Source organism: Gracilinanus agilis, chromosome 1 (genome assembly GCF_016433145.1).
Source record: "Gracilinanus agilis isolate LMUSP501 chromosome 1, AgileGrace, whole genome shotgun sequence".
NCBI classification, from domain to species: domain Eukaryota; kingdom Metazoa; phylum Chordata; class Mammalia; order Didelphimorphia; family Didelphidae; genus Gracilinanus; species Gracilinanus agilis.
Window position 1 is genome coordinate 119,359,097 of NC_058130.1, and position 17,534 is coordinate 119,376,630.

The 17,534-nt window shown below is 34.4% G+C and overlaps 1 pseudogene; it reads left to right on the forward strand.

Annotated features, from left to right (window-relative positions):
* The first annotated feature begins 4,145 nt into the window (after window positions 1-4,145).
* LOC123248311 overlaps window positions 4,146-17,534 on the forward strand; it is a 55,200-nt pseudogene continuing 41,811 nt past the window's right edge.

Consider the following 17,534-nt stretch of genomic DNA (forward strand, 5'->3'; position numbering starts at 1 on the left):
TGAATTCTATTAGTGGAGGAAAAATATAGCACCTTTTTAACTTGCCAGTGCCATCTTATTTATATTTTTCTTTCAAAATACATAAGCAAATCTTAATATTTCAGTGGTAATCCAAATCAAAAGCCAAGTTATCTTGTTATTGCTTATTTGTTTACTTTTTTTAAAATGTAATTTTTATATCTGACACTGATTTTTGACTATTCTGTATGCAAGATACTCTTATCTTCCAGCTTCAGAAATGTAAACTGGATGACCCCCATTTCTGAAATTTTTTTCCTCTATTTCCTGTCTTCCATCCCTTCTGTAAAGCCTTAGCTAAATTCCTACCTGCATTCTGGGTCATTGCTAGTTATCATGAATTTTGTTTTGCCTCTATATTTTGAAGACTGTTTCTTTGTGTTTTCAGTACATTATAAAGTTTAACAAATATTAGGCACTCAATAAATACTTGTTAATTACTAACTATCTAGTAAGCATTTGTGGGACATAACAAGTTTATCAGTACTTACCACTTGTTTTGTTTTTATAAATTTATGGAGTGATTCCAGGATAAATTAAAAATTCACATTGTTGATATTAGAATGCTAATAAAATAAAATCTATATTAATTGAAAATTTTAAGCTTGGTTTTGAAAAAAGCAACTTTTAAAAACATATCTGATAGTGTTGAAATGATTATCTGGAACAAGATAGATACCACTTTGAATGACAGGATCGGCAGCTGAGAACCTCGGAATATCCCCAGGTGCTATGAGCCAAGGGCAAAAAGCAGTTGGCCCCAGCCCTATAAATACCCCCAAGTGACAAGACAAACTGGCTAAAATTGGAGCAGGGACTTGGGAAGATGGGAGGTTAAGGGTGAAGGGTAGGCCTGAAACCTGTAACCTGTAATCCTACTGATAGAGAGCTGGAGAGCAATCACCATCATTGTTAATAGTACTGAGACAGTTTACTGATATCTTCAATCAAAATCATCAACCAGCCTTCCCTAATCTCTGGCTTGGCTGTGGCCAAGTCAGGTCAGAGTTAGTGAGAGAGTGAAGAACCTCCCGTTTCTATTAAACCTAGCAACTCCAAACCTTGATCAATAACCTAGATCATTAGCCTACTTAATTAGAAATAGGGTTCCTAAATTCTCAATCCCATTCCATTATTTCCTAACCCCATTAATAGATTTAAATACAGTATTTACCATCAAGTACCTTTCCTGAGTGGTGATTATACCAAAGCCCTTGGGAATGGAAGATCAATATGCAGTCAGATTATGCCATTATCCAATAGCTAATCAATAGCCCTCATCAACAAATATTCCAACCTCAGGTTGGGACCTAGAGAGGTTAACCATCCACACAACCTCTCAGCGGTTCCCTGCCTGGGCAAACTGTTAGAAAGGAATAACTGACAAGCTTATCCTACCAAGCTTGTCAGGGAGGAGAGGCATAGATTATACCAACAACAACTGCATAGAGGCCTGTGAGAGGAGAGTGTGCTTTCTCCCTCACCAAATACAACCAGTTTAGGCCTGGGCATACAATCCCTCTTCCATCTATACTTTCATTTCTCTGAAATCTTCCTATGTCTTTATACCAGTATAACAATAGCCTACACATAAAAAGCAAATCTGGGAGTTATCATGTACTTCAAGTTCAATATAAGTCACTTGTAATATACCCCCCCCCAAAAAAAGGATTTAAGACTATAAAATAGATTATTCTTCCATTTTCTGACTTAGTCCAATCACATATAATTTATTGTGATCAATTCTAGATACCATGTCTTAGAATGATGAAGGGCATCTAGAGAAAGACAGGTCTTTGGATCATACCATTGGAAGAGCAGTTGAAAAAACTTGGATATTTACTAAGGAGAAGAGAGGATTTAACAGGGATAAAGCCATTTGAAGGACTCTTTAAGGGATTGTGGATGATTAAATAATTTCTGCTTGGTCCCAGATGGTTGAGCCAATGGATGGAAGTTGGCACAAGGTAAATTCACATTTAACATAAGGAAAACTTCCTACTCTTTAGAACTGTACCAAAATGGTTTGAGATGCCTTGAAGATACTAGGTTTATTTTTATTGGAGATCTGCAATCTCAGTATGGCTGACCATTTTGAAAGTGTGTTGAAGAGTAGATTCCCCTTCAGATATTGATTGTTTTTGATTGGCTTTGAGGTACCTTTCCAACTGTGTGATGTTGTTAGACTGTAATTTGCAGGCTAAAATGTTCAAGCAAGGTAATGTAAGTACTTCAAAGTAATTAGCATGTCAATACATTAAATGTTCAGACTGAAGAAAGCAAGAAATAAGATTTTGCTCATTAATTCAAACTCTGAAAAGAGATTGCCATCAATGTTGTTGTTCTCCAGGGTATTCAGCATTTAGGAGAGCAAGCTCTAATTGGAGTCACTGAGCATCCCCAAAATGGATCAATCTTTCCAAGATAAATCATTAAAAGAATGCCCTAGCATATAATTGATTGATCTCTCTTAGCAAACCCAGCAAGTCATGGAAAAGAATGGAGCAGAGTTGCAACCATACTTTTATCCAATCTATGTCAGTCTTTTTGTAGATCAAATTAGTATTTTAAATATAGATATATAATAGAATATATATTATCATATGTAATATATATTATATATCTGTATTTAGAGATATAAAAGTTCCAATGATGATGATTGCACAAATTAATGGGTTATATTGAATTAGATAGTTGATCAGCTTTGTTGTTGATTTATTAACTCAAACAATAGAAACAATTCAAACATTTTGTCATTTAAATGCTCTGATATTCTCCTAGGAAAACATAAGAATCTAAGATCATACATTGAGAGCTGGAAGGGAATGAAGGGGCCCTCTAGTCCAAATTCCTTATTTTGCAGGTGAATAAACTGAAAGTTTAAGTGATTTGTTCAAGGCAAAATGCAAGGTAAAGGGTAAGCAGCTAGGTGAAGTAGTAGAAAGAAAATTGAACTTGATGTCAGGAAGACTTAAGTTCAAATCTGGCTTCAGACACTTATTAACTGTGTGACCCTGGGTAAATAAGGTAAATCTACCCTCTTTTGTAAAATAAGGATAACACCTATTTCTCAATGTTTTTGTGAGGATAAAATTATAATTTCTGCAAAGAGCTTTGCAAATAGTAAAGCAGTATGCAAATGAAATTATTATTATTATTATCATCATCATCATTATTAATTAGTGACATTAGCAGTAGTTAATCTCAAGCCCTGTTACTGAAAGTCAGTACTCTTCCTGCACTCTTTCTTTAGAAATTTTTGTTATTGGTTTTTCCTTCTTGTAATGACTTGTGATAGATAAATTAATGTACTATTAATATGCATCATCCTTAGTACCTCTCATACTGCTTTGCACACACTAAGTATTTAATTGATATTTTTGAATGAATCAATATTGAATAAATGAGGTCAAACTTATTGAATTACTCCAGGTTAGTTTAATTTCACTTACATACCTGTATGTGTTCACCTAGTTCCTCTTTGTGACAACACCATGAATTCCTAAGGTACATGAACAGGTTAATAGGGGGGACAATTTGCTACCTTGAAATTGAAAAAAATTGTCCATATAAGCACCCAACTCCCACCTTTAATTTTAGTAACTTTTTGCTTTAACCTCCTAAGTTCACCAAGTCACATTTCTGAACCATCCAGCTCTCTAAGGGGAGCAGCATAGAAGCTTCAATAAGGCTACTTCATTTGCTGGGGCTTTTAGTTATATTTCCTTTGCATCCAGCAGGTACTTTTGTCACCAGGATTCTGTTCTTAGAAAGCCCTAAGCAACAGAGTCTACATCAGATGTGAAGCACCATTCAACTATACAAACAGCTTTAAACAATCATCCAACCAGCAGAATTGTTTTAGATAGAAATAATCTTGGAATATTGAATATAATCAATGTGAAAATTAAGTCACTATTCATTCCTCCACCCCCTTTTACAAACTTTCATTTTAAATTCGAGATTTTTGATTACTCTTGTCCTAATTGTGATTTTTCATTCCCACAGGAAATGCTAAAGGCTCTTGATAAAAGCACATTGAGTAGTCTTCAGTCAATGAAAGCACTAGTCGTTCATTTAGGCAGAAAAATACATCAGCAGAAGTCAGAGGGAGGTAACTCCATTCGATGCCCTTACCCCATTGTCTGAGTGAGAGTGTTCTGCATCCCAGAAGTACAGCACAGCTGGAAAACAGCCCCAACTGGCGTATTCAAATGAAGCCCAGAAATGGAACAGCCAGGATACAGGTCAGGCTGAAGTTTGAGAGTCAAAATTCTTATTTTTTTAAGTGATCATATAAAAACTGAGAATCTTGTTATACATAAAGGAAGGAAAATGTCATTTTTTTAAAATAATAGTTTTCTAATATATATCATAATTTTCAAAAATTATCAGAATGAATTTACTGAGTCATGCAGTAGATAGAGTGCCTGGCCTGAAGTTAGAAGATGTGTTTAAATCTGATCTCAGGCATTTACTACTTGTATGACCCTAGGAAAAGCCTGGAAGGTTGGTGCCCTTGTTACCACCATTTTACACATGAAGAAACAGGAAGAAAGAGGTTAAATAGATAGCCCAGGGTTATATAACTAGCAAGTGTCTAAGGTCAGATTTGAATGCAAGTCTTCCGGACTCCAGGGTTTATTCATTTTGCTACCTACCTGCCTCTAAGACAATTTAACCTGGAAATGAATCTAAATCCTTCATTTTACCAAGGAAGAAACTAAAGATAAAATATGGAACTATGTTCCCAATGTCCTATAGCTATTAAATGGTATAGATGGGGTTCAAAGCTAGGTTCTTTGACTCAAAAACAATAGGCTGATTCCATTACACAATGTTTCTACCTCCACTGGATTATGAAAAAAAACAATTAGGAAACCTAGAATAATAAACTCTATGTAGTCCTGATGATGTCATGCCCTCACTTAATTCCCCTATATTGCTTTACCACATAATAATTCATAAATGCCATATCATGTAAATGTATTCCCATCATCTTCTTAAACTCATTTATAACTCGACTTAGAGTAGAATTAATAATTTTTGCAAAGGAGCTAAATAATGCTATAGGTCCCTGAACAATAGCAAGATTTCAGCCTTAAGCAAATTTAAGATAATTACAAATAGAAATGCAGGAGCTAATTGCTGTCATCTCAATTTCAACTCTCAGAAATAGGTAGTGAATTTGTTCTTTATTGTGTACAAATACACAAACATAACCAATACCTAGAAACATTAGGAATTATGGGTTGCATAATTTTCCACAAATACTATTCCTCAGGCTTTTGATTTTTTTTGTCTTCTCCAGTGACTTTCCATTTTCCTCTCTTGCAGAGATAATAGAGCACTGTATTTGGAGTTAAGAAAACCTGGACAAATTTCACCTTGGACCCTCATTGGTTGTCCAACACCTGAGAAACTTATTTAACTACCATGAACCTCAGGGTCCTTCTGTGTAAAATGAAGATAATAATACTTTTAATGTCTACCTAACATGGAGGATCAAATGAGATGTGTCATATATATGTATATTGTTCATTTTTTTAAAATTTCGAACTCCAAATTCTTTTTTCTTCCCTATAATCTTTCCCCAACCATTAAGGAGATAGGCAATATGATATCAATTATATATATATATATATGCGCATATATATATATATGTGTGTGTGTGTGAAACCATGCAAAATATATTTCCATATTAGTCATATTACAAAAAGAGCAAGAAAAATGAAGTGAAAAGTTTATATTTCAATTTTCACTCACAGTTCTCCTATTCTCATTCTGGAGATAGCATTTTTTCATCCTGAGTTATTCAGAATTTTCTTGGATCATGGCATTGATTAGAGTAACTAAGCATTTCACAAATAATCATTGATACAATAATGCTGTTACTATGGATGATGACGTTGTTCTGCTTACTACATTTCACATCAGTTGATATGTTTTCCCCAATTTCTTTAAAATCATAATTTTAAATTATTTTTGTATCATTATATTTTCATTTATTGTTAAATATTTTCAAATTCAATTTTTAAACTTATTTTTCAGTCTCTCCCTCCTCTCCCCACATCACAGAAGACATCATCTGGAAAAATATACAGATTTCATCTTTCATGTTTCCATTTCTCAGTTCATTGTATGGAAGTAAACACTCACAAATTATTTTTCAAATATTAAATTCATAGCTGGATATGGTGTTGTCTTGGTTTGATTCATTTTGTTATTCATTATCTCATATAATTCTTTTCAAGTTGTTATCATTTTTTTAATTAGCCTGCTCATCATTTCTTATGGTTAAGTAGTATCCCATTGCAATCATATATTACAATTTATTTAATCATTCCCCAGTTGATGGACAATCTCTCAGTTTCTATTTCTTTGCCAGCACAAATAGAGATACAATAAATATCTTGGAATAGATAGGTTCTTTTCCTTTCCCCCTCATATCCTTGGGAAATTGACCCAGCTGAATTTGAGGATATATATTATTGTACCTCTCTGGATGTAATTCCAAATTTTTCTCCAAAATATCAAATCAATTCATAGTTCTACCAACAGTGCATTTAGTGTCTTCACTTTTCCATATCCCTTCCAACAACTATAATTTTAGCCAATATGATGCATGTGAGATGATACCTCAGAATTCTTTTGGTTTGCATTTCCTTAATTGATAATGATTTAGAATATTTTTCCATGTACCTATATTTAACTTTGATTTCTTTATTCAAAGGTTTCTGTTCATATATTTTGTGCACTTAAAAATTGGGGGATAACTTATTCCCAGAAATTTGGTAAAGGTTCTCTCAGTCATTTCAATATGAGACCTAATTCTTATCTTTTTCTTTAAATAAATTATTTATTGTTTCTATGACTTGTTCTTTAACCTACTCTTTTAGACTCCAGTCAGTTTTAACTTTTTGTTTTGATAGCCCCTTATTACATTCAATTTTTGTTACATTATTATCTCAGAAGAATGCATTTAGTATTTCTCTTTTGAAGTATTTAACCATAATGATTTTGTGCCCTGATAAATGTTCTTGCTGAAAAGAAGGTATACTTTTTTCTATTTCTATTTAATTCTATCCAGATATTTATCATATTCAACTTATCTAAGATTCTATTTAACTCTTTAATTTCTGATTTTTTTTGCTAGATTTATCTAATTCTGAGAGGGGAAAAGTAAAGTTCTCCATTATTATTGTTTTGTTATTTATTTCCATTTGTACATCATTTAATATGTCCTTCAAAAAAGGAAAATGATGCTATAACATATGGTGCATATAGGCTTAATATTAATATGATTCATTATTTACAGTACTTTAACATAATATAGTTTTCCTGTTTATCTCTTTTGGACATATATATTTTGGTTTAACTGTGTCAGAGGTCATGATTATTATTCCTCCTTTATTTCTTTCCTGAGGTATAGTATATTCTGCTCCAGGCCTTTATTTTTATTCTATGTGAGTCTCTCATTTTTTTATTTTATTTCTTGTAAATAGCATGTTGTTGGGTTTTCATTTTTGCTCTATTCTGCTATCCATTTCTATTTTATGGGTGAATTCATCCCATTTATGTTCAAAGTTATAATTAGTAGTTGTGTATTTCCCTCCATTCCATTTTTCTTCATTTGTTTGCTTTCTCTTTATTTGCTTTATTGTTTCTCAGTTGTCCCATTTCTTCTTTCTAATAGCTCTCCAATTCACTTTCCTTTTTTTCTCCAATTGCCCTTCTATTTCTAAGTAAACCTACCCTTCTAAGGGTCCCTCACTTATCCCTTCTCCCTTACCTCCTAGTTCTTATTGTTCCCCCACCTTGCAAAAATCCATCATTTATTCCCCCCAGGCCCTTTTATTTCTTTATATAAATTCTCTTTTAAAAATCCCTCTCTTATTCATTCCTGAGAGACCTTCCCTTATCCCTCCACTTTGACCTCCTATTTCTTGATATGTGCTCCCTTCTAGGAATCCCTCCTTTTTTTTATCTCTTTGGTCTCCTTTCTCTTAATCTACATTCCCTTCTTATATTTCCTTATTCCCCTGAGGGGATTCTTAGTTCCTCCCTTATCCTATGCCCTCACACTTCTATTTCTCTATACATTAGGAAGTCATTCACTTCTAGTTATTCCCTTTATAACCCAGATTTGATGAGTATAGAGTACAAGTACAATTAGACCTCCTCCCCCTTCTCTGTGATAGTTATTTCACTCATACCTCTTTTATATGAAATAATTGTTCCATTTTATCACTTGCTACCCTATTTTATTATTTTAAACTCATTCCATTATATTCAACTTGACCTTTTCTTCCATCTATCCATCTCTTAAACAATTCAAGAAATATCATTCTTAAGGGTTATGGATAACATTTTTCCATATAAGAGGGAAAAAATTTTATCTTGTCAGATCTCATATAAATTATGTTTCCTATTTACCTTCTTATGATTCCTAAAGATTTTATTTTATGATGAATTCTGTCTTTTATCCAAGAATAAATGAGAATCCTTTAGTTCATGACATGTTAATTTTTACCTTGTATAATTATCCTGAGCTTTGCTGGGTGTATTATTTTTGGTTGTATACTCAGCTTCTTTGCTCTTTGAAATATTGTGTTCTATGCCCTTCATTCTTTTAATATTCAAGGTGGAAGGTGGTGGGTTTTATATTATTCTGAGTATAGCTCTTTTTTTACCCTTTGGTGTTTGTAGTATTTTCTCCTTACCTTGGTAATTATCTAACTTAGCAATGAGTTCTTGTGCATTTACATCTTGGGTTCTTGTTGTGATAGTGATAGATGAATTCTTTCATCTTCTATTTTATCTTCTAGTTTTAGATCTTCTAGGCAACCTTTTTGAATAATTTCTTCAAGTATAGTGTTAAATTCTTTTTTTTAATTAAAACTTTCAAGGAGTCCAACAATTTTTGCATTGTCCTTCCTCAATCTATTTTATGGAACAATTGTTTTTTTAACATGATATTCATATCTTTTATTATTTCAATATTTTGATTTTGCTTCATTATTTCTTAGTTTGTTATATTTCTTGTTATTTGATTTATTATTTCTTAGAAAATCATTAGTTTCTCCTTGTCCAATTCAAAAATTTAAAGAGTTATTTTCTTCTGTGAGTTTTTGACCTCTTTTTCCAATTGGGTAATCATTCATAATTTTCTTGATTTCTTATATTGCTCTTAATGTTTTTTTCTCATTTTGTTTGAACTTCTTTCATTTGGTTTTTGAAATCTTTTTTTTAGTCTTCCAAAAACTATTTTTGGGCTTGTGTCCATTTGATATTTTTCTTTGCAGTTTTAATTTCACTATCCTTTGAATTTGAAACCAGATCTTCTCTGTCCCTATATCTATCTATCTGTCTGTCTATCTATCTATCTATCTATCTATCTATCTATCTATCTCTTTATCTATCTCTTTATCTACCTATCTGTTACACATAAAAATTAATCTGGATGCTCATCACCCAATTTATAAGTATTTATTAGTAAAGAGAGAGGGGGGAGAAAGAGAAAGAAAAAAGCCCTTTCTTAATCTGATTCTCCATTTGACTGACTAAGGCTATGCCACCATGGCCATAGCCCAGAGAGAACACCAGCCCCATAGGAGGTACTGAAGCTCAGAATGCTACTGGGCTTCCCAACCTTCCTTAAGAAAACCCTGGCAATACCACTTCCCTTTCCTTGGCCAATCATTTTCTTATGGGATGCCATGCATTTTTTCATGGCAACATTATGCTGACCCTCCCATGTTGACACTTATGCTGAGGGCAGAGGAGGCCATGGGATGATGGTTTATGACAGATTACTCTGTAACACCTCTTTCCCACCCCCACCATTGGGGTGCTCAGGATAAGTCTAGATCAGTGATGGGCAAACTTTTTATATATTTTTTAATTTTAACTTTGAATATTTTCTCCTAGTTACATATTCCATATTCTTTCCCTCTACCCCAAAGCCCTCTAACCCCCCTTAGCCAATGCACAATTCCACTGAGTTTTACATGTATCATTGATCCAGACCTAATTCCATATTACTGATATTTGGACTAGAGTTATCATTTAGCGTCTACATCCCCAATAAAAATCCCCATCAGCCCATGTGTTCAAGCAGTTGTTTTGCTTCTGTGTTTCTCCTCCCACAGTTCTTCCTCTGAATGTTACTAGTTTTCCTTCTAATAAGTCCCTCAGCCTTGCTCTGGATCCTTACTTTGCTGCTAGTAGAGAAGTCCATTATGTTCGATTGTACCACAGTGTTTCAGTCTCTTTGTACAATGTTCACCTGGCTCTGCTCCTTTCACTCTGCATCAATTCCTGGAGGTCTTTCCAGTTCACATGGAATTCCTCCAGTTTATTATTCCTTTGAGCACAATAGTATTCCATCACCAACAGACACCACAATTTGTTCAGCCATTCCCCAATCGAAAGACATTCTCTCATTTTTCCAATTTTTTGCCACCACAAAGGGCGTGGCTATAAATATTTTTGTACAAGTCTTTTTCCTTATTATCTCTTTGGGGTATAATCCAAGCAGTGATATGGCTGGATCAAAAGGCAGATAGTCTTTTAAAGCCCTTTGGGCATAGTTCCAAATAGCCACCCAAAATGGTTGGATTAGTTCATTAATGTCCCAATTTTGCCACATCCCCTCCAACATTGATTATTCTCCTTTGTTGTCATTTTAGCCAATCTGCTAGGTGTGAGGTGATACATCAGAATTGTTTTGATTTGCATTTCTCTAATGATTAGAGATTTAGAACACTTTGTCATGTGCTTTTTGATAGTTTTGATTTCTTTATCTGAGAATTGCCTATTCATGTTCCTTGATGGGCAAATGTATTAAAGAGGGGGTCAAAGGAAAGGAAATGCTCATTTGCCAGTCTGTTTCTAAGGCAACTCTTTCAAAGTTTCATTGTATTGTATTCTACTCATTGTATTCATCAGATTAGGAATAATATCATGGAATTGGATAGAACATTTGGGGGGGGGGTCCACTTCTTACTCCTCAGCTGTAGTTTGCCCATAACTTGTCTAGATAATTTACTTCACACATATCTCTCTGAGTTATTTCTCTTTGGCTTCCTATTTTTCCCCAGATTTTTAACAGCCAAAACAATAAAATTAACTGTCAGTTTTGTGTTTGATTTGGACTCTGTTCCCAAGTTATGGGGGGTGGGGTGGTGATTCCTCAGGTTTCAGAATCTTTTGTACCTATTATTTCCTGAGACCTACTTAGTTCTTCCAAATTCTAGAATCCATGGTCTGTTATAATCTTTGCTCTCCCCAGCTCAAACTCAAACTACCACCCTTTGTAGTTCTGCCACTCCAAGCAGACAGTTCACCTCCTCTACTGGGATAGCAGTCAGAGATTCCATTCCCCTGTGGGCAATAAAGGCTGTGAGGTTCTGCCCCTCAGAAAACACACTCACCAGTTTATGTTCCCTCTCGGTTTCTCTACTGGCAAAGTCACAGCCTGAGACAAAGTGGGTATCTGATAAGTGCATTTGGGCCACTGAAGTCCTTCCCTCTTCAGCAGTCAACCCCCAGTTGTGGGTGAGTGAGAACCCCTGACATAAAGGCCATGTTCTCACAGGTGCTCCCAGGACTCACTACTTGCAGACTTCACAGGTATCTACCACTGGGATAGAGATTCCAAGGTCAAGCAGACAAAGTTATCCTGCCTGCCCTATGCCCAAGATTAGTGTATTATTGATTCTTCTCCCAGATGCTTGTACCATCAAGTCAATGTGGAACCCAGAGGTATCAGAGAATCTCCTTCCCCCTTTAAAGTTATCACTATTGCTCTGCATCACTCCCAACCCTTTTCTCTTTTCTTTCTTTAGTTCCTCTGGGAATTCTAGTTTAATTTTTTTCTCTGAGGATTTGCTTATAAGATTTTTATATTGTTATCTACATCTGAGTTTCTATCTTGATCTTTCTTGTCACTATAGCAATATCTTATCATCTAGATCTTTGTATTTGTTCATTTTTCCAGTCTATTGTGTGACTTTGAACTTTATGTTGGGTTTTTTCTCACTTTAGGGCATGGAGTTGTATTGTCCAAAAGAGTGGTGGGCAAACTATTCCCCATGGGCCAGATCCAGGCCACAGTTTGCCTAATCACTAAGCCCCCACATCCAGGTGTAGTGATTCGGGAATTGCTTAAGGCAGTGATGGGCAAACTGTGGCCAGGATCTGGCCCATGAGGAATATTTGTCCATCACTGGTCCAAAACTTCAGAGCTAGTTTTGGAGTCCTGTATGTTTTTGATATTTCAAAAATAGCTCAATCCAGAGAGGTATGTTTTTGCTATTATCCTGGTCTGAATTCTTATTTTAATGTAGGAAGGACCTCTACTGCCCTTCAGCCTCAAGCACTATCATTCCTCTTTGTCCTGGAACTGGGACCAACTAGCTCCCTGCTCCACTGAATCCCCAAGGACTTGTGCTTTACTCTGCCCTGCTATGTCTCTGGGATGAGAGTTCCTGAAACTGCAGCTGCTTTTGCTATTGGGGTTATCTCCAAGGCCCATCTCTGGTGCTACCTCTGCATGAAGTACAGGCCAACCTCCACCATAGTGTCATTGACTTTTCCTACCAACTTAAGTTTCTTGGGCTGCCTCAACCTTTTGTTGGTTGTGGCAGAATTTTATTTGCTGTATCATTTTAAAGTTGTTTGGAGGGTAACATTGCAAGATTTTATTTGCATTGCTTTTTCTACTCCTCCATTTTGGCTTTGCCTCAAAATTAGATTTATCTCAAGTACTAACCAAAAAAAGTAGTTTGAATAATTAGCGTGTCGACAGTTTTGGATTACTATCAAACTACATTTCAGTATAAAGTGTTTTAAGGGTATAGTCTACAAATGCACCAAAATATTCGTAGCTTTTGAGCCAGAGAGTTTACTGTTGTGCATATACCCTGAATAGGTAAATGACTAAAAGATCCCTTTTAAACCAAATCCATTGCAGTACTATATATAACAGTAAAGATAAAAAGCACGTCATCATCCTTTGGGGTATGGATAAACAAAGAAGAAAGGCCAGTGTATATGATTGTACTGAAATATGGTTATATCATGAGAAAAAATTAATATATATATATATATATATATATATATATATATACTTTGGAATAGTACTTCAGAGAAAATGTATATAGAGTAATTTTTAATTAGCAAAAATATATGTATAGTAACTACAAAAATCCTTATTTAAAAAATAAAATGAAATGGAATGTGATCTGAATATAATTAGCCTGTAATGTGGAAGAGTCCTAGAGGGATGTTAGATGTTACAACCCACCTAGGAACTCTCCAGAGCCAGTGAAGCACAAAAATCCTTGGCTTATGAAAATAAAGTTTATTTTTAAAAGGGAAGAAAGAACCTGGTAGGTAGGACCCAGAACTATCTAAACTAACTCCACCCAACTTCTAAGTCTCCTGCTGAAAGAGAGCCTTCATTTTCTTCTATGGGCCCTACTTAATCCTCCCTGTGCTATCTAAGAACCCCCCACCCCTTCAATGCTATCTGACTTAATCTAAAGTTACTACCAACAATTAATAAGAGAGAAAGGGGGAAAACCCTGGGTTTGACTGCTGTAGTAAATAACCAGAGTTATAGATGGAAAGCTTTGGATTACCTTAACAATAGGAATTCTGGTAGCTGGACCACTGGCAGATGAAACCTGGACTCAGGGAAATTGTTTCCTTCCAAGTAAATCCTTTACCTAGATGCCAAGGACTTCTCCACAAAATCCCCACCCTCTAGGGAGAATCTCTCAGAGGAAAAGCCCTCCTTCAGCTTGATGGGAATTGAAGGTAGAAAGACAAAACCTCATTCCAACATGGTAACAATTCAAGAAGGAAGTGAAGTTCGCTTATTTCCAGTTGTAGACACACAGTTCCTTTCTTACCCAGATTCCTTTCCCAGGGCTTCTCTCAAAATTCCCTTCTTTCATCTAACTCTAGAAAACCAGACTATCCCCAACTATATTCCTACAAATCAATTTTATCTTGGAGAAGAATTGAGAAAATATACTACTCTTTATTTATTACATAGCTGAGAGATTATAGGTTTTGAACACTATATACTCTGAGACATGATCAATGTGTTGATTAATTTTGATAAACTGACTTTTTTTCTTTTAAATAATTGTCACTATGGCTAAGAAATTTCATATGAAGTAAAGGATATACATAGAAAATAAGTGATATAAAAGTAAATGTCAAGAAAATAAAGATTTTAAAAATTGAAAGCAAATGAAATTGAAATAATATACCATTATAAACATCAACTATCATTGAGTGTCTCTTTATTTTCCAATAATTCATTCTGATAAGAAATGTTTATTGGACTAGATTGTAATTCATTGTTTGTAATTATTTTGGGTTTACTCTTTTAACTGTAGCTACAGGTAAAGGAAAGAAGCTACAACTTCAGATAATGACACATAGGTGAAAGGGCCAATTATGAGAAATGTACCATTGTGACCTAATAATAATGATATGGCTTTTAGGTTTACAAAGTGTTTCACAAATATTATTTCATATTTGCTCACAATAACCCAGTGAAGTAAGTGTTATCATCCCCACTTTACAGATGAGTAAACTGAAGCAGATGGAACTACTGTATTTTTTTAAAGTGAGTCTTGAGGTTAGACTCCTGCAATATAATGAATGTCTTCTTTCCAAAGTCATGGTATTATTCAAAATATTTTTATATGTTCTCAATATTAGTGCAGGCAGTAGGAGTGCATTACAATTAATTCCTCAATAACTTTCAGGTCTAAATATTTTAGCCTGCATATTGGGTTTCACTATGCCAGGCAGGTCATGATTTTAGTTTTATTCATGCTTGTCATTTGCTTGTCATTAGTACTTTGCTCTTTGCTGACTGCATATTTTTTCTCACTATGCAGTTTACAAATGCAATTATTAGCAGTCTGAAGGATTTATGATGATATTCATAGGCAATTGAGTTGGAAGAGGTTGCTAGAACACTAGAAGTACATTATGAAACCAGCTTCAATTTCCACCATATGCTGTATGGTCTATTTAAAATTCTTATGACAAGAAACTTTTTCCATTTCAGGATTTTTTTTTCATATCTTTAGCAGGAGGTTGTTAGTTTGGTTTTTGATTGTTGTGTATTTTGTTTTAACTTGTTCTGTTCTGGATTCATGATTTAATTGGTATAATTTGGAAGCAACTGGTATATGCTTTGTGATCTAAGAGAATAATACTGTTGAGCACAGAGATTTGCCCATAATCAAAAAATCTAGTATATATTAGAAGGAAAACTGAAGCTATAGTCTTCCTGACTAGCCACTGCATCATGTTACTGCTCAGCAACATGTTAAAAAACATGAAAGAAAAAAATCATCAGAATTATGCAAATTCTAAAATCTAAACATGCATACTCAAAAAAGAACAAATAAATATTTATTGATATACAAATGATAGTACCCTAAAATAAAGAACAAAAAAAGAAAGAAAAACCAGCAAAAACATTTAATAATAAAAATCACTTCTTATTTCACTAAACCAATTAGTTGAACTTACCATGCTCATGGCCATTAATATTATAGATTTATTGTCATCTATAACAAGAATGTGCTATCCTAGAAAACTTAATCATTGCTAAATTAATAATTAGTAAATTGCTCATTTTAATCATATAAATTGGTCTTTCCCTTCTCCCTGCATTTTTTTCACTCCATATACCAATTGTCCACAGTTTGACGGGGTAAATTCAGAGGCTAGAGAAGTGATTAACATCTCCTACTCATTCCTCAGCAAATTTGGCAGCAAATACTCTCTAGATGGATGGTTATGTGATAAACGTTACCACTATATCATTAAAAAATGAAAGCAGAGCCAGACATAACTTCCAGATTCAAGTCAGTTTTAGTGTGGGCCATTGCACAGCTGGCCCAGCCCCAAGATGATGGAGACTGGTACTTAATTGCCTCCCAAATTCCTCTGAGGCCTGTGAGCCACACACATATCTCCTTAGCTGCTTTGTATGTGAATACAGAAAACAGTGAATCTTCAACAACAGCTATATTTGGCAGCAGGACAGACTAAGCCAAGTGTTCCTCAATAGTGGATGTTTTATTACAGGATAAAGTCTGGGACTAAGTTGATCTTACCTAGGGTGAAAAAAAGCTTGATTTCCAGTGTCACTTATTAAAGCATATTGTTTTATAATTAATTAGCCTTGGAGTAGAAGACAGGAATTGGTTGTTACTATAACTGGCTACTTGAAGGTAAGTTTGTAGATAGTTTTTCCGAATAAGACTGGCTTTTTTTGACAATTGACTTCAACATTTATTAAAACTATTACCACCCTTAGACATAGATAAGCTTCATCTCTATGGAAAGTATATCCTGGGCAGTTTCTCATCATTAGCCTAAGGATGATGCACATTCATTAATATTGGAAGATGGTTATTATCTCAGGATGGACAGCCCAATAGAGCTGTTGAGAATTATCCTGAGAATGACCTTGGAAGAAACTTCTAATATCTTAGAGGTTTGGGACTGGAGGGAAATGGTGGAGAACACAGTAAAATTTCTTGAAAAGGTTACAAAATGAAAAAGAAACTAGTTGAATCTTTTATAGGGCAACTAAGACATTACAATTTGTTATAATCTACTTCAATGCAAACCATTAACTCTTTATATGCAACCAGAGGGGCTTAATAATTCACTGAATCTAATGCAACTTTTCTACTTGGGAAGAGACATTACCCAAATAACTGTTGCATTGCAACTTTCAATATACTATGAGTAATAAATGAATCTGAGACCACACAAATTCTTGACCTGTCATTTATCTTTACGCATATAGGCAGAAATCTATATCTCATTGACTCCTGAAATAGTAAGGTATGCTACAAAAGATGCACACTATACTAGCCAATGAAAAATATGCCCAGGATATCAATACAGAGTAATATATTAATTTTCAAAACTCAACATATTTTTTCCATAGAGATTTTTTCTATATTTCTATTCACTAATTACACATATAACCATTTCAATAATTTTGGTTGAACTAATTGAAAACATAATCAAGTAATTGCTTTACTCACATGGGTAAACATGAACCTTCTCTATGTCTTTTTGCTTTAGGAAGGAAGAAAGGAAGGAAGGGAGGAAGGAAGGAAGGAAAGCAAGAATGGAAGAAGGAAGGAAAGAAAGAAAAAAGGAAGGAAGGAATTTCTGACATTTAGGAGAGAATATAGTAATAGGGATAATAACTCTGATTTGGATGCCAGAAAACAATAATTATATGCCCAGCTCTCCACTAACTTACTGTGCCCTTGGTCAAATTACTTAATGAGTTTATGAGTGTGTTCGTCTTCATTTCCCTACTGAAAAAAAAATAAGGGATAGTAAAAGTAATATAACATAATGTAAAGCTAACTGGATCTTGAATCAGTAGATTCTGATTCAATTTCTGTCTCTGCTGTACATTATCTCTAAGACAATGGGATTGGACAGAC